This window comes from Tiliqua scincoides, chromosome 5 (genome assembly GCF_035046505.1).
Source record: "Tiliqua scincoides isolate rTilSci1 chromosome 5, rTilSci1.hap2, whole genome shotgun sequence".
Classification (NCBI taxonomy): Eukaryota; Metazoa; Chordata; class Lepidosauria; order Squamata; family Scincidae; genus Tiliqua; species Tiliqua scincoides.
Genome location: NC_089825.1, coordinates 51,656,883 through 51,681,359, shown reverse-complemented (window position 1 = coordinate 51,681,359; position 24,477 = coordinate 51,656,883).

Genomic DNA, 24,477 nt, shown 5'->3' with positions numbered 1-24,477 from the left:
CTAGCTGATCTAAGCCACAGTCATTTAGCACGTCAAGAAATCCGGTTTCCTTATCGTGACCAGAACACAAATTGACCCAGTCAATATGAGGATAATTGAAGTCCCCCATGATTACAACCATGTCCTTCCTTGTCACCTCCCTGATCTGTTTCCTCATTTCAAGGTCCCCATCCGATTTCTGGTCTGGAGGACGATAGCACGCCCCCAGTATTACATCACTGCACAAGCCTGGTAATTTAACCCACAGAGATTTACCCTGGTAATTTAACCCACAGAGATAACCCTGGTAATTTAACCACCCATTGTCAGCGCACAAGACGATAGAGGCTTCACCTCGCACCTTTCGCTGCCTGTGTCTGTCTTTCTACAGTCAAACAAACTTTTGCAGTGGACCTTTTCAGATTTATTTTTGTCCACAACATGATATTATTCTTGTGCTCTGTACAAGAGCACAAGCTGTCTAAACAAAGTAAGAGGCATATACGTATTTCAATGTTCAACATGCTCAGCAATACTGAGCGTAAGTGCTTTCTCTTGTAGTTTGATTACCTACCAGAATGGATACCAATTCCTAAATTGTACCGTAGTTTCATTTCAGTTTGGCAAGAAAAAGCAAATTCAAACCACTGTTTCACTCAAAACTCACCTGCTGTTATCATGCTGGGTGTTTCCCAGTCTCTGTTTGGGGCACACATTTCTGGGCAGGAGGAGGCAGAGAAATACACAGTATTGGGGTATTAGAATACAGGGTTCATTTTTACTATATGTTGCGCAGAGGGGAAGGGAGAGAACCGAAGACAGGGCAGCTGTGTTTAGCTGCATGCATCCCTTTGCTTCTGATAACATGGAGTCCTGCCCCTGAAGTACCCAAAAATCAAAGAATGCAGTAGAAAATGTATCCAATAGGATCACCAAGTCTGACTGAAGCTATTCCTGGAAATTTTTTTTCCTCAACATTATGTAGTGTTAGAAATTCCTGGAGGCCCTAACAAAATCTCCAAGATTGTTTCCATTAGCCTCCTGGAGACCCCAGGCCAATACTGGAGGTTTAGCAACTGGCATATCACTGAAGACCAAAGCATTCCACCAAGTTGTCTCTATGTCTTGATTCTGTGTATGTGTGTGTGAGTATTATCTAAAGAACTAGAAGAGTTAAGGCCCAATCCTAACCTTGAGATATGTTGGCATAGTTCTACATATGGATTTCTATGAACCGGCATAGAAGTCCATCTGCTGACGGACATAACACCGACACAGGCACAATGTGGGAAAAACAACATGCCAGTATAGTTCAGACATCACTTGGGCACCAGCACAACTCCTCCAGGCACTTGGAGAGGCCAAAACCGGTTGGGACATGACATGGGAGGGATGTGGGAGGGACAAGGAGGAATCAATATATATAAAATCCTAACCCCCTTCGGTCAACAGACGTGTCTCTGACACCTGAAAAATGCTACAGAGTTGGCATAGAGTAACCACATAAGAAACAATGGGGAAGGGGGAAAACAGCAGAACATTGTACCTCCTCCCACCCCCTGCCCTGCCCATTTTCCTACAACAGAGTATAGGATCCAGATTACATTTGGCAGCCAATGATAGCATACCCACTCCAGTATTAAAACCCCTGCTAGGGAGCTCAGATGAGAAGATGTGGCATGAGGCTATATCCTCTCTGGTCTCTCAAATGAGAATTTTGGTGATGATGAAAGAGCACTTGCACATATAAAGGGAGCACTGCACAATCTCTTGTCCCTCACAACATGTATGTCAAGGTATTAGACTGTGATCCCTTCTGAGCCATTTAGTTATTCAATTTTGTCTGTAAACCTTTGTGAAAATTTTTAGTGAAAAGCAGTATAAAATATTATTATTAAATAACAACAACTCCTCCTTTTGCCTTCTCAGAATTCTTATTGCAGGTATTCTGGCCCAAGAGGTCTCTACATCAAAACACCCACCTTGAACCTCTACTTCAGAGTTTCCCAAATGAAAGCGTTGATACCCCGGCCAGGAAGCCCTGCCATTACCCTCTTAAGGGGCAGGCTGATGGTGTAGGCAGCAATGTGCTCGCCATGATTGCGCTGCTGCTGGGAACAAAAGGGTTTAGTTTTTTTTTTTAACTTACCTATGGCGGCACTGGCCTATCCTTTCCCTGCTGGGGTAGTGAGGTAGAGCAGCGGTTCCCAAACTCTTTGGGAGTTTGGGAACCTCTATAAGTGCTTGCAGGGAGGGGTGAAGGCAGCAACGTGATTGCCATGATCCCACCATTGCTGGGAACAAAAGGGTTTTTTGGAACTTACCTGTGTCAATACCAGCCCTCTGGAGGGTCCACAGACCTCTCTGCAGGACTCCATGTGCCTCCAAATTGTTGTAAATAGTGATAAAAGCTCACTTCCAGTTTTGCGACAAAAACTGGGCACACCACACAGACCTGGGGGGGGGGGGAATACCAACCTGCAATGAATTGATGTTGCAGTTTTAAAGTCAACCCATCCATAAGGCCAACTGAAGTGGTTGCCTGAGGCAGCAGATTGGTGAGGGGGGTGCCAATTTCTGACTGCCTATTTGCCTCCATTGTACTTCCTTCTCCTTCCAGTCCTTAGACTGGAAAAAGAAGTCAGAGAGGAAGAGGACATGTGGACGGAATGAGAGTCCTGAGCTAGAATATTGGAGAGCAGGAGGAACAGAGATAGGTATATCTTTGGGTAAGGGGGGGGGTAGAATTTTGCATGCCTCCTCAGGCACTAGAAGGTCTTGGGATGTCTCTGTGCATCTCTCTGTCATGTTTCTATCCCACTCCCCATCCTGATCCTCCAGGATTGTCAAATGTTTCTCTGCTGTTAACATGTTGCCTAACTATCCCTTCCTTTTACAACTGCTAAGAGCAGAGAGTATCTGCTTTCTTTTTGGTGAATGTCAGGGGCTCTAACCATTGGAACTGCTGGCCAAACACTCATCTGGATCCTTTTTGTTTTTCAAGACTGTATCATTGCCACAGAGGGCTGAAAATTGGTCTATTGCAGAGTCCCACTATGGCCCCTGCACAAGAGGAAAAGATAATACAGGTGTGCCCCCTTATCTGCAGGAGGGTTCCATTCTGGAACCCCCTGTGGATACTTGAAACCGCAGATACAGGCAAATGTCTGAGCTCCCCTAGCCTCCAGAGGGGGTGCACATGGGGGCGTATGTGCTGGGAGGGCGGACCGGATCCAAAGATAAGGGAATCCACTGATACAGGACCCACGAATATGGGAGTTCCCCCGTATTCCAAGCCACTATGCTCTTGTCCCAAAAGGGCACCATAATATGTGCACCCTGGTGACACCACTCTTCCTCACAAACACTGTGTATGCATCTCGATCCAGAGAACAAGTGTGACTGATGCTGTTGTCAAGTTCTTGCTGCTTCCTCTGTGCTTCTTCTTGCTTTCCACAGGCAGCAATCCCGCAGGTGAAGACATTGTGCAGACCCTAAAGGAAGCCTACAGCCTGTCTATCTTCAGAGACAACAGGGAGCCCAGCTGCTGCACAGCAAGGTTGCCGATATACTCCTTCCAGCCCAGGCTCCTGTGGCTTTGCAGATTCCACGACAGACAGTGAACCAACTGGTAGAACCAGGACTCACTGACACCTGTTACTTGGCTGTTTTGTTGAATAACTTGTACTGTACAGCAGCCCTGCTGGGCAGAGATGATTGGCAACCCCACTTGTGTGTTTCCCATTCAGATGCTTCTCTATCACAGATACCATTTAATAAAATCTTTGGCTGCATCACTCTTCCTGTCTCCTCCTTAGCAGGTAGGGCCTGAACTCTTCTGGTTCTTTAGTTAATGAACTCTTTCACATACATACACAAAGCCAAAATGTATACAAACCTGGTGAAATGCTTGGTCTTCGGAGTTATATCATTTGCTAACCCTCCAGGACTGGCCCGGGGTCTCCAGGAGGCTAATGGAAACAATCTTAAAGGTTTTTTAACAAGGCCTCCAGGAATTTCCAACATTATGTAATGTTAAGAAAAAAATTTCAAGGAATAACTTCAGTCAGACTTGACAATCCTATTGGAGACCTTCTCTGCTGTGTGCTTTCATTTTTGGGTACTTCGGGGGAAGGACTCCATGTTATGAGAAGCATAAGATGAGAGTCATGAGAAGTTATGGGATGCATGCAGCTGAACATAGATGCCCTGCAGCAGTGTAGACAGAGGGGTGCAAAATGCTAAATCATTTATGGTGCCCAAACATGCCATGTAATCAGCCCCTCCCCCTCGCTGCTGGAGCCAGTCAGGGCAGTGAAAATAATGTGGAGGTGTCACTACACTGCTGCCCTGTCTTAGGTTCTCCCCCTTCCCCTCTAATTGGCAAGGAAGAGAACATTCAAACAATTGTTTCACTCAGAACTCACCTGCTGTCCTCATGCTGGGTCCCTTTACAGCCAAGGTGCCTTCAGATAATACACAATTCTGTTCCTCTTCTCTCTCTGCCCATCTCCACTGCAAAACTCCCAAAGTGTTTTTTTTTTAAATCACACATGTAACCTGCCAAGCTCTCATTTCAGGTGCCACTCCTGCAGGTGAACAGCCCAAACATCTGCTGCTATTAAAGAACATTAAGATAGTTTCCTGTCCCACAATCTCTGGCTCCCATCTGGAGCCACTTGAGGCAAAACCCTAGTAATGGATCTATTCAAAGTAATTAAAATGGGGCAAACCCATCACAATATTAAGCTGGTCTAAACTGCTCAGCTCTGGTTTTGCTTTGTTCAGATGAGTAAGTATAGATGACTCAAGCTTGATCCTTTGGGGGAGCAAAGAGACCATGCAATGTATTATAGTTTATTGTTGCTTGGAAGTCTTATGCTTTCCACATTCTGTATTGTGGTGGTGCAGTTTGACTTGGAACAAATACTTGTTGCCTTCTGAGGGTCAAGCTGGATATGATGTGCAGTTCTCCCTGTCTTGTTAGGAACATATGTTCATTTAAAAGTAGTAGCCCTGAAGGGACCCAGTCTTTGGGCATATGACACAGAGGTGGGAGGGGTTCAGTTTTTTCCTTCAGTGCAATTTTCCTGCCAATCTCCCCTCCATTTAATAAAATGATTTAATCCAGAAGCAGGAATGCCCTAGCGATGAAGCCGGTTGCAACTCCTGTTTTGAGTGATGAGTTTCCAACTAGCAAACTGTGTAGTTGACTCTGGGCTGACTCTGCATCTGCCTGCCACCCCCTCCAGTTCATGCCACCAACAAGTCATATTAATTGGTTCTCCGATCTTCTTTCTGCTTTCTGAGAGTAATCAGTAAGAACATTGGGGTGATAGCAGCAGCTCACCCCTTCCTCCAGAGCTGCTGATAGGAGAAGCTGTCACCACTACTACTGCCACAACTAGCTCCTTCACACCCACCCGGCTGCTTAGAGAAAGTAGTACAGTGGGCTAGGAGAGGCAGAGTACAGCGATCTGGAAACCACCCACCCCCTTACCTTGAGCAGAGGCTTCTGTGAGGTGTGTGCCACCTGGGGCAGTGCTTACCTGAAGGAGCTCTGAGTCCCAGAAGTTTGGGGTGACATAATGTCATCGTGTCGCTTCCAACCTTCTGGCCAACTGCATTGTATTACATGCGATAACCCTCCTTTGGATCACCTCCTTTCAGTGACCTATGGGCCCAGTCACTTTTTGTTCTTGCAGGTGAGTGGCAAAAACACAATTATCTGTGGATGTGGAAGGTGGGTGGGCTGGGAGTGGGTCGGAGATCACCAAAGGGCAGTGTGATGTATTGCCCCCCTCTGGCAGTGTCACTGGGATGGCCCACCCTCATCACCCCCACTTGTGATGCCACTGACCTTAAGCTCTCGTGCCACTCACAAGAGGGACACTGCTGGAAAAGATGCTGTGCTGAGGGGGGTGGGGTGGCAGTTGGACTTCCCTTGCTAAGTATAAGCAAGATAGCACTTTGAAGGCCAAACCACACACAATACTCAGTGTGTAGGTGCACCCTTAAAACTTCAATCCTATACCTGCTTAGTAACTCCATTGAACTCAGTGGGGCTTCCACCTAAGCAGATATGCACAAGATTGCTGTAAGTTTCTTTATGTGTAGCAGCCACGCACTACATTGGGGGTCACAATTTGGATAAGGAACACAGCATGGGGGTAGAAGGTATTTAACTCTTTACCCCTGCATTGTTTTATCTTTGGAAACTGCCTGTGTGATGTGGCAACTTAACCCCCAAAGTGCCATTTTGCCACAATTGTGCTTTTAGGATTTGCTTGCTGTGTCACAGAAATGATTTACAATGGGAAAATGGCACAGAGGTAAAGAATTGAATACCCTCTGCCTCTGCACTATATCCCAGTCAGAATTGCATGCTTGCATGGCTTTTACACACAAGTAAACTTAAGCCTGTGACTACACATGACACATTTCAAATCACCTCTAGCTTGGACTTACTGTTGCTTGGGTAAACAGGTAAAGGCACTTTCAGAGTGAAATAGCTTTGGGGAGAAGGAATTAAATAACACAGACGTAAAGCATTAAAACACTGCCTACCTGTACCCTGTAATCATGATCTAGATACAGCCCACATATGGTTGCTATTCTTAAATGAAAAGAAGCTCCTAACCAGATGATGCGTTTAGTATCAAGTCTCATTTGGCCCTGAGGCATTTGTTTATCAGGGCCCTAAATGTGCGTTTATACCATTTCTGCCTCACTGAGGCCATGTGTCTATTTACCCAAAAGTGAACAGAAATAACTGAAGTGATTGAAACTGGCTCTTAGTCAGGATACAGTGCAACCTGGAAGTCAAGTCTACTAGGCGGGTAGACTTGGGCTCTGCATTATGAGGCCCAATAGACCTGGGCTCCTGAGTCTCCTTTGTTATTGGCTGACAAGAGGCCAACTCTGAGCAGGAGGCCAGGTCTACCTGGCAGGTAGACTCTTCCAGCCATTGCCACCCTCCCCTGACCTGTTTTGCCCCTTCCTCACCCCTGTTTTGCTGATCCCATCACCACCCTCTCCCTGCCCAGCCCTGGGTGACACCAACCCTAGTGATACCATTGCAGGGGTACAAATGGGAACTTTGCAGTGGAGAAAGGAAAAGGGATGCTTAAATCTTTTCCTCCTGAAACACCCCCCATAGATATTCTCTCCCCCCACCTGAGTTTCCAGATGTGTGCATGGGTCAAGAAATCCAGAACATGGGCAACTGTAAAACAGCTGTGGGATTTTTCAGGCACTAAGTGCCATTTGCAGCAGAGAAGGGGCTATTAGATGAAAGTTACATGTGGATGCAGTGCAATGTGTCATTTGGCCCTAGGAGGGGAAAAAATGATTCTTTGGTATGGTACAATCTCATTTATCAGAACGGAGAAAGAGAGAGTGAGAGAGAGAGAGAGTATTCAGAACATCTGGATAATTAGAAGTGTGAATAAGCAGGAGATGCATCCTTTCTGGAAATAGCATTCCTTCTTATTCACACTTCTAATTACAAAAGCCAAACATCTAGCTAAAAGTTCTGAAAAGCAAGCATTTCTTGGAACATTGCAATGTAACTGGGAGCCAGTCGTTTGGCTGGCTTTGCCAAGCAACCCAAAGTTTTAGGGCTCTGTCCCTCACCTTGAATTTGTTCCTGCAATCTGCCCTTCAGGCCCAGCTCACAAAGGGAAAAAAAAAATCTAGAATCACAATCCGGGAGCCTGGAGACGGAACTTCCTGGTTCCATTTGGGATTAATTTTTTTTCTCCCATGGGTCAGAAGTAAGAGCTGCCTCAAGAGAACAGTGGAGGCAAGCCTCAGTCTTCCTCTCTAGCTTGGAACTACAGGAAAGATGGGGATCATCCCTATAACTAAGTTGCACTTCTTAGTACCACACAACTGTGATGATCATCCCCATCTCCAAGCTGGAGAGAATGATTGAGACTCCCCTCATCATCCTTGCAGGTGGGTAATTCGACACTTGCCATGACAAGAATGTCAAGTGGAACAGTGGCCCTTTGCATATTGCCCCATGGTAATTCATTTTCCATTTCACAATTGTCAGCCCGATCCAATGCCTGGGCAAGGCTGGTAGCCAGCACACTGCACTGACAACAACTAATGCAAAATTACCATAAGGCACTTCACTGCTGGTGGAAAATGAGCTGCGCTGGAGGAGAGGCCAGTACCAGTTGGCTCTGGGCCTTCTCACTGGCAGGGCACCAAAGAGAAGCGTGCTGTGGTAAGTGTCCCCGCCTGGCAGCAGGGAGGTGTTTTTGGTGGGGTAGGGGAGGGGAAGGTGGGGAGGAGACGAAACTGGGTGGGGGGTGGAGGGCTGCTCAGGCCTGGAAGGAGCGGTGGGGATGGTGGCAGAGGCTGCTGCCACATCCTATCCCCCCTCTCAAGTCTCAGAGCCTGACATGGGTCTCCTTGGTTCTGCGCAGCCCTGAATCGGGGCTGCTGAAGTTCTACATGGGGTAAAGGAACCAATGTTCCCTTACCCCAAGGAGACCTCTGGCTGCTTCTCTGCCCACGTGCTAACAGTGGCAGCTGTTGGGGCACCACTGTACTGTGCAGTGCCAGACAAGCATTGTATTGGACCCTGTGTGTAAATTGACCTGCATGATTCACAGAACATTTGTAGAATTGTGATTTCAATGATAGAGATCTAACTGTGCTATTTATTTATGGATGGAGGCAGGCTGTGCAGCATGGCCTTTCCCAGTTTGAAGAGACACTTGCCCAACAGACTGAGGCAAAGAGGCAAAGAAGGAAGGCCCATAGCCAGGGAGACAGACCAGGGACAGACTGCACTTGCTTCCAGTGTGGAAGGGATTGTCACTCCCGAATCGGCCTTTTTAGCCACACTAGATGCTGTTCCAGAACCACCATTCAGAGCGCGATACCATAGTCTTTCGAGACTGAAGGTTGCCAACTGGAACGGTTGTATATTGCTCTTCCACCAAGAAGGCATACGAGGATCATTTTGTTTTATCCTCACAATAGCTCTGTGAGCTTTGAGAGAGAGGCCAACTACTGAGCTTCTTCTCTGAGCAGAGTTGAATCCATGTCTCCAGTCTGACACTCTGTCTACTCCACTACAATTTTGTATATGATGTAGGGTTTAATCCTATCCAACTTTCCAGTGCTGATAAAGCCATGCCAATGGGTCGTGTGCTCCATTCTACGGGGTGGGGGGGGGGGGAGTAGTCATGGAGGCCATCTCAAGCAAAGGGTGCATTTTTTCCCTTGTCTCAAGGCTGCATTTGCACTGGAAAGTTGGATAGGATTTGGCCCTTAGTTAGATTTTAGCCCTGTTCACTTATTCCTGGCACATCTTCAATGAAAGCATATGTGGGGGGGCAGAACTTTGCCAGTGGTCATACCTTCTGACACCTGTGTGTTCAGCTGAATATGTAACAGGATTGTATATGTGTACAGCTGTATGTATGGAAGTACTTCCTTGCTATCCTGAACCCTGATCGTACCAAGTTCTGGATTGCTTGGAAGCTCCAATGCATGTACAGCTATATGAGTTAGGGGCCCCTTTCATATGTTCAGCTGAATACATGGTCGTGGCCAGTGGGTACACTGATGTGGAGACAGAGCCATGGTTACAGTCCTGCTCACCTTGCTGTGCCTTCACTGAACATGTGAGGAGACTTGAGTGAATGGGTCTTCTGAAACATGTCAAAATAGTCCCACTATAAATCAGAACAGAATAAATATATCTTTTTGGAGGCCCTCCATTAAGTCACAGTCTAATAAACATATTCTAGAATGTCAATCCCCTATTTGGTGGTTCTTTCTTTTTTGTCACTGCAAGCATACACATACGGAGGGAGAAAAAGATTGAAAGAGAAAATGCTTGTTGCTAAGCAACATTAAAGTGCTGATGGAAACTGGTCAATACAATACTGGATTAAAGCTACAACAATCCACCAGACCTATTTACAGAATTTGTGGAAGAAACAAGAGTATTTAGGTTCTGAGACTTGGTTCTGAAATTCCTTTAGACTTGGATGTCAGATTCTTATGAAAGAAAATGCTGTGGACCTAGGTGAAGGCTTTTGGGCTTGTGGTGAATGATACCTCACAGATTCATAACTAGGAGAACTAGGATCCCACTTATTACTCCACATCAGCTCTGGTTTAACATGCTCATTTTAAACAATGGATTTTATGAAACTAACCATGGCGGGCCATGGAGCCAAGGTTTCACACTATAACTTGATCGTGTACTAGCCCAACTTTCCAATCAAACATGAAGCAACAGAGAGTCTGGTTGCACCTTGAAGACTAAAAATATTTATTTCCTTTATTTGTCCCCCCCCCCACACACACATTTTTATACCACTCTTCCTTCAAGCTGCTCAGGGTGATGTCCATGCTTGTTTCTCTGCTTTTGTCCTCACAACAACCCTGTGAGATAGGTGAGGCTGAGAGATTATTACTGGTCTAAGGTCACTGGGAAGTTTCATGGCTGAGTGGCTTCTCACCATGCTATGTTACACAATTTTTGCAAACCTGAAATTGTGAGACTTCTAGTTTTATTTAAAGGGACCGTGTGAATAAAGGAGCTCCTTTATTCATATGGTCCTTGTATTTAAAGCCAGTAGTCCTGGGTTTGCGAAAACTGTGCTAGAGAGCAAGGCAAGGAAGTGGATGACCCCCTTCCTGGTTGAGCAAGTGGGAAGCAGATCAGTGAACATAAGAACATAAGAACATAAGAACAGCCCCACTGGATCAGGACATAGGCCCATCTAGTCCAGCTTCCTGTATCTCACAGCGGCCCACCAAATGCCCCAGGGAGCACACCAGATAACAAGAGACCTCATCCTGGTGCTCTCCCCTACATCTGGCATTCTGACTTAACCCATTCCTAAAATCAGGAGGTTGCGCATACACATCATGGCTTGTACCCCATAATGGATTTTTCCTCCAGAAACTCGTCCAATCCCCTTTTAAAGGCGTCTAGGCTAGACGCCAGCACCACATCCTGTGGCAAGGAGTTCCATAGACCGACCACACGCTGAGTAAAGAAATATTTTCTTTTGTCTGTCCTAACCCGCCCAACACTCAATTTTAGTGGATGTCCCCTGGTTCTGGTATTATGTGAGAGTGTAAAGAGCATCTCCCTATCCACTCTGTCCATCCCCTGCATAATTTTGTATGTCTCAATCATGTCCCCCCTCAAGCGTCTCTTTTCTAGGCTGAAGAGGCCCAAACGCCGTAGCCTTTCCTCATAAGGAAGGTGCCCCAGCCCCGTAATCATCTTAGTCACTCTCTTTTGCACCTTTTCCATTTCCACTATGTCTTTTTTGAGATGCGGCGACCAGAACTGGACACAATACTCCAGGTGTGGCCTTACCATCGATTTGTACAACGGCATTATAATACTAGCCGTTTTGTTCTCAATACCCTTCCTAATGATCCCAAGCATAGAATTGGCCTTCTTCACTGCCACCGCACATTGGGTCGACACTTTCATCGACCTGTCCACCACCACCCCAAGATCTCTCTCCTGATCTGTCACAGACAGCTCAGAACCCATCAGCCTATATCTAAAGTTTTGATTTTTTGCCCCAATGTGCATGACTTTACACTTACTGACATTGAAGCGCATCTGCCATTTTGCTGCCCATTCTGCCAGTCTGGAGAGATCCTTCTGGAGCTCCTCACAATCACTTCTGGTCTTTACCACTCGGAAAAGTTTGGTGTCGTCTGCAAACTTAGCCACTTCACTGCTCAACCCTGTCTCCAGGTCATTTATGAAGAGGTTGAAAAGCACCGGTCCCAGGACAGATCCTTGGGGCACACCGCTTTTCACCTCTCTCCATTGTGAAAATTGCCCATTGACACCCACTCTCTGCTTCCTGGCCTCCAACCAGTTCTCAATCCACGAGAGGACCTGTCCTCTAATTCCCTGACTGTGGAGTTTTTTCAGTAGCCTTTGGTGAGGGACCGTGTCAAACGCCTTCTGAAAGTCCAGATATATAATGTCCACGGGTTCTCCCGCATCCACATGCCTGTTGACCTTTTCAAAGAATTCTATAAGGTTCGTGAGGCAAGACTTACCCTTACAGAAGCCATGCTGACTCTCCCTCAGCAAGGCCTGTTCGTCTATGTGTTTTGAGATCCTATCTTTGATGAGGCATTCCACCATCTTACCCGGTAAGGATGTTAGGCTGACCGGCCTATAGTTTCCTGGGTCCCCCCTCTTTCCCTTTTTAAAAATAGGCGTGACATTTGCTATCCTCCAATCTTCTGGCACTGTGGCCGTTTTGAGGGACAAGTTGCATACCTTAGTCAAGAGATCTGCAACTTCATTCTTCAATTCCTTAATAATCCTTGGGTGTATGCCATCAGGGCCCGGTGACTTATTGATCTTTAATTTATCAATGAGGTCTGAAACATCTTCTCTTTTAACCTCTATCTGACTTAACTCCTCGGTTAGGAGGGGCCGTTCGGGCAGCGGTATCTGCCCGAGGTCTTCTGCCGTGAAGACAGATGCAAAGAACTCATTTAATTTCTCTGCCATCTCTAAGTCTCCTTTTATCTCCCCTTTCCCTCCCTCACCATCCAGAGGGCCAACCGCTTCTCTGGCGGGTTTCCTGCTTCTAACATATTTGAAGAAGCTTTTATTATTCCCCTTAATGTTGCTGGCCATGCGTTCCTCATAGTCTCGCTTGGCCTCCCCTATCACCTTTTTACATTTCTTTTGCCACAGTTTATGTTCCTTTTTATTCTCTTCATTAGGGCAAGACTTCCATTTACGGAAGGAAGCTTCCTTGCCCTTCACAGCCTCTCTAACTTGGCTGGTTAGCCATGCGGGCACCCTCCTGGATTTAGTGACCTCACATTGATAGCTGGCGGCAGTCTCAGGATGAATGGCACCTGAACACCAGAACCAGGGGACAGCCACTAAAATTGAGTGTTGGGAGGGTTAGGACAGACAAGAGAAAATATGTCTTTACTCAGCGTGTGGTCAGTCTGTGGAACTCCTTGCCGCAGGATGTGGTGACGGCATCTGGCCTGGATGCCTTTAAAAGGGGATTGGACAAGTTTCTGGAGGAAAACTTGTAACTTATGGGTTACAAGCCATGATGTGTATGTGCAACCTCCTGATTTTAGAAATGGGCTATGTCAGAATGCCAGATGCAAGGGAGGGCACCAGGATGAGGGCTCTTGTTATCTGGTGTGCTCCTTGGGGCATTTGGTGGGCCGCTGTGAGATACAGGAAGCTGGACTAGATGGGCCTATGGCCTGATCCAGTGGGGCTGTTCTTATGTTCTTATGAATCTACCACTTCATCATTCTCCCCCGACCATCTGACACAAACACACATCAAGTGGTCCTGTAGCTGGCCTGGCCAAGGTCTAAGAATAGGATTACTGTGTCTTTCCATCCTTTTTATCCTTTAAAAACCACCATGCCAGGGAGGTGGATGGATTCAAAAAGGGATTGTAGCACACCAGGAAGGAGCTGTTGTGCTGGCATCTGAGTGACATCCAAATTATGCTGGTGCTACATTTTTCTGACATTGTGCCAACATGTCCATGGCATGTCCGTTGGTGGGTGGACTTCTATGTCAGCAGAGCTATTGTGCTGGCATATATAGGCATATGCCAGCGTATCTTGAGGACAGAATTGGGCTTAAGTGCAAAAGAGAGGAGAGTGATGGGCTATTTATTCATTCATTCATTCATTTATTTATTTAATTTGTATTCTACCTTTCTCCCCAAAAGGTACTATTCCCTCTCTAACTTTTTGAATTCAGGAAGAGGAAGGAGGAAGTAGAAGCGGGTGGACAGACAGAGGTGAGCCAAACACCCTCAGTTCACCCACCTGAAGCAACTCATAGCCTGAAATCAGGTTCCTAGATGACCCAGCCCTTGCTTTTCTGCACATGCAATTCATTCCTTGTACTTTGTTCTGTTTTACCCTATGCCAGCTTTTCTCTTTTAATTTTAAAAAGTGAAGGTTAAAAAATTTATACAACATACAAAATCTAAAAATCTATGCAACAATAGATTTTTTTTTTAAAGATTCCATGAAATCTTTCTTTAATTTTTGGTCTTTTAAAAAATACTGGTTACTGGTAACTATATTGCTTAAATTTCCATCTGTTTGCTTGAAAGTAAAGCAAAGCAATTTATAACATGGCAATACTGAAAAAATATACTCCCGCAGCTGTTCAAAATGGCAGCCAGCATTTTCTTTTCTTTTTTGTTTCAAAAGACCATGAGAAAACTGGGCACTTCATATCTGAGCTATATACTTTGCTGTAACAGAGGTTAAAGGAGCATCAAGCAACTTCTAGTCATTCTTCATTGTCAATCTCGTATATAGTCCAGCAGTGCAGAGTGTCTCTGTGATTACCAGTGTGAGGCATTGGATGAGGGGGGAAGGGTTGGGGGGAGAGAGAGAGACTCTCTGGAGAGGCCAAAAACATAAGCAGGAAACAATCCTTTTGAAAAGAATAACTTGTAAAGATGTTTGGGAGCTTTAGCTGACTTATTTTAAAACTAAAATGAACTAAAAAGGTTGAATCCTGTTCAGTGTCCACAACTTTCCTGGAAATATACTGTAATAATTACATATAATGTTCTGTCATGCACATTGAAGGAAAAAACTGTAGCATAACTAGAGGGCGGCAGTACTTCAGGAACCACAATGCACCGTGTAAGCGGCCCCTCCCACTCATCAGAGCCATTCCAGGCAGCAACAGCAGTGCACAGGTGCTTACTGAACCAAATGGCAGGCGCATTGCCGTTTCTGCCCAAAATGGCTCTGATGGTGAGCTGGAGGGGTTGCTTTAACAGTGTGTTTCGGAGCCTGCAGTACTTACTGTTTTGCCCTCCTCTAGCTATGCTACTGGGAACAAGACTCTGAACAGCCATCAAGGGCAACCCTGATAGATTGTATTGAAGTCTTTAGACCTGAATCTGGAAAAAATAAACCCAGCGTTTTCACCAAATGGCACTGGCTGGACATGCTGATGGCTCTGCCACAATTGGAAGATCCAGACACACTTCAAGGTGTGAATGGTTTAGGGAAGCTGAGCTCCATTGTGGAAAGGAGTCCACACCGAAGTACGTACAAGGCTGTCATTACCTCAGTCTCACCCAATTTCAACTTCATTTGGTTGACACCCTTATGGCCTCCTGTCCTAGCTGGATAACACAATTTAGTTACCACTAATGAGTTTCAAAAAGTAATTACTTCAGCAGTAATTGCAGTGTGCAGATGGGATGGAAGCAAAGCAGCTACCACAAAAGGAGATGTAATAACTCAGGAACAAGATAAGTGAAATAACAGCTAATTGTACCTTAGTCAGTCTGCAGATTTGTTCATCAGACATCAGGATTGTTGGTCAACATCCATGAGCAAGACGTGATGGTTTAGTGTTCACTGAGAATGTAAATGCATCTCTCACTGGAGATCTAATTTCTGTCAAATATGCCAATTACTATTTCTGGTCAACAATATCACACAAGGGTATGCAGGTAAAGTATTTTAGGCAAACACCCTGGTGGTGATAATTTAGATTGCTGAACTCCTTTATATGTTTATTTTTCTAGGCAATTGCTGCTATAAGGATATGAGGATTTCTGTGCTGGGTAATGTGGAATGTGAAGGGTGTCTGCTAAAAGAAGGATGAAAATATCTCACACTCCAGTGACAAGAAACCAGTAGCACATCAAATGGCAGAAGTGGGCTATGTAGATAACAGCTGGCTGACAAGGGAGTTGCTGAATGTGACCGGGTGCTATCTCCAAAGAACGAGGGCTGCCGTTTTGCTTATTGACCTTGAAAATAGAACTAGTTTTAGAGACGGCTTCCTCTCATTTGCAAAAGTTTAAACACAGGCATGAATAGGATTTGAAATTGTGCTGTGCATCTAAGGAACAAGTCATTTCCCTTTATCATAATGCTTTATCTTTACCCTCCCTTTCCCCAAGGTTAGCTTTTTCTAAATAATCAACTTTCCCAAAGATTAAAAAAAATCAAGATAGAAAAATTGATTTCCATCTTGAACACAGGCAAAAGGATGGTTGAATATTGTGAAAATTAATATTTTGAGCAATTTTGTCTGGTGTGTTGGGATATTTGATTTGAACTACATTTGGATGAGGCACATTTTCACTGGAAAAAGTTAAGGGTGTTAAAAACAAAAATGATTTTTGTTTGCATCTCAATCAGAATAACAGCTGGATCCCAAGCATGTTTACTCAAGTCCCAGTCTATTCTATTGAAATTACTTCCTACTAAGTGTGTTTGGATTGCAGCCAAAATTGTCACAAACATCACAGCTTTAGTGCTGTCTTAAAATCCTGTCTAGTGTCCTCAATTTATTTCGCAAAACAAGGTTATTCCCCCCCCATTTTTTTATTTTTGCAATGTCTAGATTTTAATGTCTGTGTATATTTGTGAATGATGTCTTAATTCATTCAAGTTTAAAATGTCACTATTTTAGTGACCAGGCTGCCACAGAACAGCATCTGGACTGGGGTGCGAGGCTTTCAGGCAATTTTAGCATCTTCAGTTCTGTTTTTCACTGTGACCTTTTGCAACCTTTCTCTCAATCAGTTTCAAATGAGGTGTCAGTGCATACCTTGATAACATTCCAGACCAGGGCAGCAAGGCCTTTGTTGAAACCAAGAGGGATGAGGAGCATAGGAAGATGAATAGCTGTCAAAGTAACAGAGAGGCAACCTGGCAGCCTCCTGTTATGCAGTACAGTTCCCAAGGCAATTGGCTGGCCACTTATGCATGAACCAGGTGAACAAAGGTAATGCAAGCCATTGCCAGCATTCTCCTGAAATGACCTATGTCAATCTACTTGAGCTGTAAGGCCATTGCATTGACTCAGGTATGCCATGGAAAGTTTGCTTAGTTCTGGTTCAGACATGCTATAGTTCTCTAGTTAGGAACATACATTTTGCAACCATCACCAATTAAGCCATCACCAATTAAGCACCACTTCCGAAGGCCTTCGAAAGCAATGCTGCTCAATAGAGTTGGTTTCCATAATCTGTTGTAACTCTTAAACTGCTAAGAAATCAAGTGATGTACATGCATGCGTGAACCAGCTCTGTTGCAAAGACTCTTGCCGTTCAATCCTAAATGGGCCTTCCTGTGCTAAACCTAGAGTTCTAGCAGCATTAGGTTCTTTGTGGCTGTTGCAAAGCACAACATGCTATTCCGTGATGCCTGGTCACTGCCATGAGCAGCTGGTAAGTCAGTGCAGTGGGTGGGAGGGAGAGATATGGGGAAGGTAGGGAGAAGAATAGGATGCGGAGGTCATGGCGGGGAGGAGAGTGGATTGAGGCCAGGAAGGAGGGCGGTATTGGTGGAAGCAGTGATGCTGATATTCTATCCCCCTTTGTGGTCTTGATCCACCTTCCCAAGTCTATTCTGACTTGTGCTAGCTATATAGCAGTGAGGGCTTCCCGTCGCGCAAGGGAACAAACAAAAGGAGAGCTTCAGGGCCTGAAATTCCCCTCTGGGATATAGTAAAAACATAAGAACCCTGCTGGATCAGGCCAAAGGCCCATCTACTCCAACTTTCTGTATCTCACAGTAGACCATCAGATGCCTCTGGGAGAACACAAAAGATAAAGATTCCTATACCCTGTTGCCCCTCCCTTGCACCAGGCGTTCTGAGATAGACTTTCTAAAGCCAGGAGGCACCTGTGTGACCATGTTGGCACAACTGCATTGCTGCATGGGGTAGTTGCTAGGATTGGGCTATTAAATTGGGATTGCACTTCAGATCAACAACCTCAACATGAGTTTGTTTATGTAAATTTTATTTGCCACCTTGGATGCCAAGGCAGTAACCCTGAGGTTTTCATGACATTAAATTGTGCACAGTGGAAAATGAAAAGTGCATTAGATCTCTGCCAGTGAAGCGATGCTATCTCTGCCTTGAACAGACCCAGTATACTAAGGATAATTCAGTCTTCAAACCTAGAAAACTATGTCTGCTTTATCACGGTTGTATTATTTCTGTATTTGAAAGTGTTCAAGCAGCTATATATGGGTTTACTCTGTTTTACTCTTATGATAGCTCTCTGCTGAAAGACGCTTGCTGAGCTGTCTGCCTCCTACAGACAGTCTGCCTCCTACACCATGCTCACTCTCATGGGTGTTGAATGGATTAGATTAGACACTGAGGAAACTCTGATCTAATCTCAGACTGGATCTGATGGGTCAGTACCAGAGCCAGAATAGAATCTGCCAGATGGCAAGCTAGCATTCAGTCTCTTATGAACAAACAAAACTGCTTTGTGCTGCCATTGGTCCATTTAGCTCAGTATCACCTGCACTGACCGGCAGGCCTAGCCCAGGCTGATGAGATTTTTCATCCCCTTTTGGGGTAGTGCATTGCAAAAGCACCAGTTTACTCAATGCCTCCCTCACCACCATAGCCTCATCAATATAAGAACAGCCCCACTGGATCAGGCCATAGGCCCATCTAGTCCAGCTTCCTGTGTCTCACAGTGGCCCACCAAATGCCCCAGGGAGCACACCAGATAACAAGAGACCTCATCCTGGTGCCCTCCCTTGCATCTGGCATTCTGACATAGCCCATTTCTAAAATCAGGAGGTTGCACATAGTCCTCCACATTCCCCCCCCCCCCCACTTCCTTCAGAATAGGTCAGACAGGAGGAATCTGGGAGCTTCCTCTTCTATACCCAGGCTCCTTCCATGCAGCCTAACTTGAAGGAGACAGATGGAGGAAGAGAATGCAGGAGAGGCAGCAGTTTGTGTGTGTTGGTGGAGACGTGTGCAAGCTACTTCCCAGTTTGGGCAGTTTCCTACCTTTCCTCCTTCAATGTTGTCACTGCAGGTTTGTTGTTTTTTTGGCAGCAGCCATGGAAGAGAAGAAGGAGGAAAGCTGCCACCAACCCAATTCTCTTCTTGCTTGCTCTCCTTGAAGGAAAGCGGGCAAGAAGAGAATGTCAAGTGGGCAACAGATCATGGGAGAAGCAGGGCATGACCTGCCACTACCTCCTCCAGGCTACTGCTTGAAGCAACTGCTTCACCAGGTCTCATGAGTGGGCCAGCCCACCTGACTGGCAGCAGTTTTCCAGAGCATCAGGCAGGGATCTTTTCCTCAACCCTATCTGGAGATGTTCGGAGTTTAAATCTGCGACCTTCTTCTGCCTGCTCAGCAGGTGGTCTATCACTGAGCTCCAGCACTACTCTTTCTAGGCTTCAAAACTAGTTATCTGAAAGTGTTCTGTTTTACTGGCTGGACCACTAAAATACTTTCTGGTTGGCAGTTGTAAAACCGGGATGAACTGGTAGACAGCATAATGGGGGAAGCCCAGGAAATACATGGGGAACCTGAGATGCAGTGTAGGGGATCGTACCCATCAAGAAAGCATTGGATTGTACCATTATGTAGCATGTATAAGCTTGCAGCATATCCATTTGTTTAAGCCATGCCATTATACTCATGTTTTAAACAAATAGGCCTATGTAAACCATAGGGCCAGAAGGTCATTTCAACTTACAGCCATTCTCAGTGGGAGCCATATGGCCCCCTGGGGAGCCCAGTAGGTTGGAATGTTCAGGTTTTCTTGGTGTTCAATAATAAATGATGTTTATCTGTTGTATCTTTGTTTAACAGGGGCCCTGGAACATGTGAAAAGCTCCTAAGGGGCCATAGCCAACAGGAGAAAAAAAAGGGTTGAGAATGGCTAATTTACAGCACAATCCTAGGCATCTCTTCTCAGAAGCAAGTCCCATTGTGTTCATTGGGGTTTATTCCCAGGAAAGTGAGCATAGGGTTGCAGTCTTAAGCAACACATTTTTGAGTAAACCCCACCAAACGCAGTCGAACCTGTTTCAGAGTTAAAAAAAAAAAATAAACCATGCATGGGCTCAGGTTGTGATCCTCTTGTCTCAAGGCAGGATCTTACTCCCATTAGCCCCATTTTTGGAGCACAGGGCAAAAAGGCCATAAGCATGCTGCTCCTCTCACCCTCTTCCTAGAGGTCATATCATCCTCAGATGAAGCTACTTGGCCCGCATATAAAATGACCCTGGTGTCTGAAAGTTTCGCTTGGCCTAATTGGGACTGACAGTCTGAGCGGAGGAAAAGCTACAAAAGTGTTTTTAGCATTGAGCAATTATAGCAACGATTACAGTGCCAGGGACACTAAGAGGATTTGCACTGGATTATATCTAATATTAACATGATCTAATACTGCATGAAAATACAGCTCAGACCGGACCCGAGTCTCAAAGGCAGCTTCTTTATCCTTCAAAGTTATCCAGACTTTGAGAAAATGAGAGGGGGGCATTCAGCTTTATCAAAATCAGAAGTCTAGTCACAATTTCTAGTGTTTTTATTTTTTTAACCTACCATGAATGCTTGTTAAATAGTAATCTAAATAGTAGTAATGCATATTCACCTTATGTAGAATGGAGTTGTATAGTTTGGATTTAGGCTAAGAACCATTGCTCGTACTATTAACAAGAATATACTAAATGACCCATTTAATATTGTTATCTAAGAAATGTGTTTGCAGGGAAGAGGTCTCTGTAATTATAATGGTGTATGTAATTATAATGGCTTAATATGACAACCAGAACCAGCTTTGGCCTGAAGTTCCTTCCACTGAACAGACGACTGCCTTCTATCTTTCAGAAAGGGCTCAGATTGATCGGATATAACTTTTAAAAAATGGGGTCAGAACGAGAAGATGGCCTGATGGCTAGATAAAATATACTAATTTGTAATTTTAAAATGTCAGTTTCCCGTGAAGGGAGATACAGCCACAGGGTCAAAGAGCTGTATGGCAGCAGGTAGTACAGCATAAATGTTTCCACTTTAACACATGGGCTGTTACAATGTACCTCATAGCTGAGAATCAATAAAGTCAAGGCAATTTCCTTTACATGCCATCTAGAAGAGATTATGGAGGGGAGGAGGGTTTCCCTTCTTGGCTAATGCCTTGCTAAAGTTCAAATGAGGCAATATATAGTAAAATAAATTCAATCTCTATTTTCCCTCCTTGCAATTTTAGTGGAGGCTAAATGAAATGGAACTGTGTAGATTCTAACTCGCTCAATATATCTTCACTTTCTAATAACCAAGGTCATTTTTACCTTCATGAAAAAAGAAGTCACATATAAAACGCTCATCTGGACAAAAGGGGGAAAAAACCATGTTTGCAATTCTTGAAAAACTGAGTTGATGGGTGATATATTATGTAATTCATTTCCTGGCACAGCTGATTTTATTTTATAGAGAGTGTTTAACCTTGCCAGTTTTGCTCTGGGATAATCACCCTTGGAGAATAAAAATCACAACTTTTAATATTAAAGGACAGAAGGATCCTTTAAAATCCAAATCTGCATCCAACAACAAGTACCAAGGAGGTCATCTAGCCAGAAAGGTGGCAATTAGAACCATTTTTCCTGCTGACTCGGTTATTAACTGGTGGTGGTGATAGCATTAATCAGAAATGCCAGGCTAAATGCTTAGCCTGCATTTTGGAATACCCAGCCAAGGATGACAGAATGCTTAGACCCCTTGCAACAATGTATTTCCACCCTTACTAATAGGATTGGCAAATATATGCATAAGAAGTTTTTCATATTTAGCATCTCAGCAACTCCAAGGCCTCTGGAACTTCACTTGAGGGCTGGTTTAATAATAGGATATGCTTGGGTGGCTGTCTGCAGTCTCTCAGTTTAGGACCCCGTATTTCAGTGCCTTCCCAGCTATTAATACTAGCAATTCTTACAACAGGAGAGGAGAGAACCCAGGGATTGTTGAAAGTCTATAGTGGTCTCCTAAGGGTTGGTATAGCATGGTGGCTGTATGTATGGACTCAGTGGCCATTAGTTCATGTCTTACTTCCAGTCCTGAGGATAAGCCCTGTCCCCAGAAGATCCTCTCTCCTATGTTACAAAGCCCTTTCACACTGGGTTGAGGCTTGCCAGGGCACTTCTGTTAGCTCCATGGTCACTCATCACAGTTACATCATGAGCAAACAGGATTCCAGAATCAAACTACATGTTACCTTCAGCATATGTTATGCAGCGGTCAGTGTACTTGGTTTTTCTTTGTTGGATAGCATGTGTCTTTTGTTATCAGGTATGCTGTCAGACATGTATGCACATAAGGCAGTGGTTCCCAAACTTTTTTGATTGGCGACTCCCTTGACCTACTGGGCCATTGGCCATGGCTCCCCACTAGGGCTACAATCCTATATGTTGTATAGGGCAGCACTTTTTTTTTAAAGGATTCCGTGGCTCCCCTGGCTGGTTTCCATGGCTCCCCAAAGAGCCACAGCTCACAGTTTGGGAAATATTGACATAGGGAGTTTGGTTGCAGTGGGACCTAGATGCAATGGTTTGTGACATACTTCAATGCACTGGTATTTAATAAGGATGAAAAAAACAAAGACATCTCCGAGCATGCTCAGTCTGTGGCATCAGACCTCGTTTTGTTTTTGTTTTCCTTTTCTTCTGTACATTTAAGAAATCTCCCAAGTATACAGAAACCACTCCTTTATTTTGAGATGGCTCTGTATTCTTGCCAACCACCCAAGTTTGCTATTAACATATAGATATAGGCATTATGATGATTCCTGCTATCACTTGGTCAACAGGGAAACTTTTTGCCTTCCCCACTTGGCTGCCTCCATCTAAGCAAATTTAGCATGAAAACAGCAGGTATTTCTCTCATATAAGCAGAGCGGCTGCATTCTTAAGAAACCTCACTGAAGCCTCCAGGTTTGAATCTGACCCTGCAGCAAGTTTGCTTGAAATCGGTGAGTGACCAGCTGTGAGTTGGACCCTGATGCCTGTTCAATGGCTGTAAGGATAGCCTGGAGTGCTTTCAACCAACTAACAGAAGTCAATGGAACTTTTCCTTTGCTTGGTTAATTTTTGTTTGTTTGTAAATTAAGGCATCTTTTTAGAACTTTCCAACTACTTCAGAATGAATTAAGTGCTGGGAGGGGAGAAAAAGACATTTGAGAACCAAAGAGGAGCCACAACTGCTCTCTCTCTCTCTCTCTCTGTACACTGACAATCGATAACTCCACCCCCAGCAGCATCTTGCCCTTGTACAGCTTAAGCCTTCCCATCTCCTCCTGACTCCAAAGCTGTTCCTGAGATGCTAATCATACACTACGCACTGTGGTGTAGGAGTGGAGCCAGGAAAGGAAAAGGAAAACAAAACAAAAAAGATCCCCCTAAACTTCCTCACATGTTCAATGTGCAGGCAAAAAGGACCCATCTGTTTCTGTTTAACAGTAGGCTAGCTGTGTCTGTTTCCTGGCCTCTGAATGAACCACAGCACCAAAACCTAGACAAGCCTGTGCAGTCAAAACAATTGCTTTTGCAATTTGCACACATCTATTTTTCCAATTATCATCTGAAACTCCTGACGTCAGCTCTTCTAAAGGTCTCTTCCTCTGTCCAGATTCCAGAGGCTTGTTAGCTGTTCTTTCCTAGATTCTGGGATTTCCATCTTGAGCGTGAATAATGCAACATCTGGTTCTGCCTGGCAAGTTTCATGTCTTTGAAAAAGTTAAGTTTCTAGCTCTCATGGTTTCAGAGAAAAACAGTAAAAGCTACAGATAAATACAAGCACCTATTATAAATTAATTAGATGGGCTCCTTCTTCCTCCCAATAGCAATAGAGAAATTCTAGTCATTGCAAACCCTGGTTACCAGCTGCCAAGGCCTGGGGAACAAACTAGAAACAGAAGAGGGTAGTTCACTTGCATGTCATTGGCTGAACTGATTGGAAAATTTAGGGGAACAGCACAGTATATTTCTCAAGTGTAGTCAACCCAGTGTTGTTGTTTTACGTGATGTTCCATATCCATTATTTCATCTCATGCAGTAATTGTCCTTGCTTCTTGTAACATTTTTTTCCTAGATTTTGTTAAAAAATTTCTCTCTCAAAAACATTTATTATTTCATAGAACTTTCATACATAATATTTGTGGTTTTTTAGTTCTTCAATAAATTGTTAGAATGCTTTTTATTTAAACTATACTTTGACAAATGCTTTCATGTATTCTGATGGGAGTTTCTTTTTAAAATTGTAAATTAGATATTTTTATTTCTGTGCGGGTGGATACGAAGTTGCCGATCGATGGCTAGTTAGTGCTTCAAATACATGAATATTAGCTCTATTCCTAACCGTGAAGTCTGCAAACCTGCACACAGTTCGGCTGTTTAGATCTCATTCAAGTCAATACAATTTAAGGAACTTGACTGCATGCTGGACTGCAGCCAAAAACAGTTTTCCCAATCCCTGGCACAATTGTTTGCTATTGTTTTGCTGTCTCTCTCCCCACCCCCACCCCCAAACACACACACAGAGCCCACACTATAACCTTCAGAAAATCCAGGCACTTTTTGACATAGAACATGAGTCTAGATTTCTGCCGTAGCTATTAAGTTGTCACAGAGGCAAAAGCTGCAATGAGATACTGAGAACTAAATGTAATGGGTGG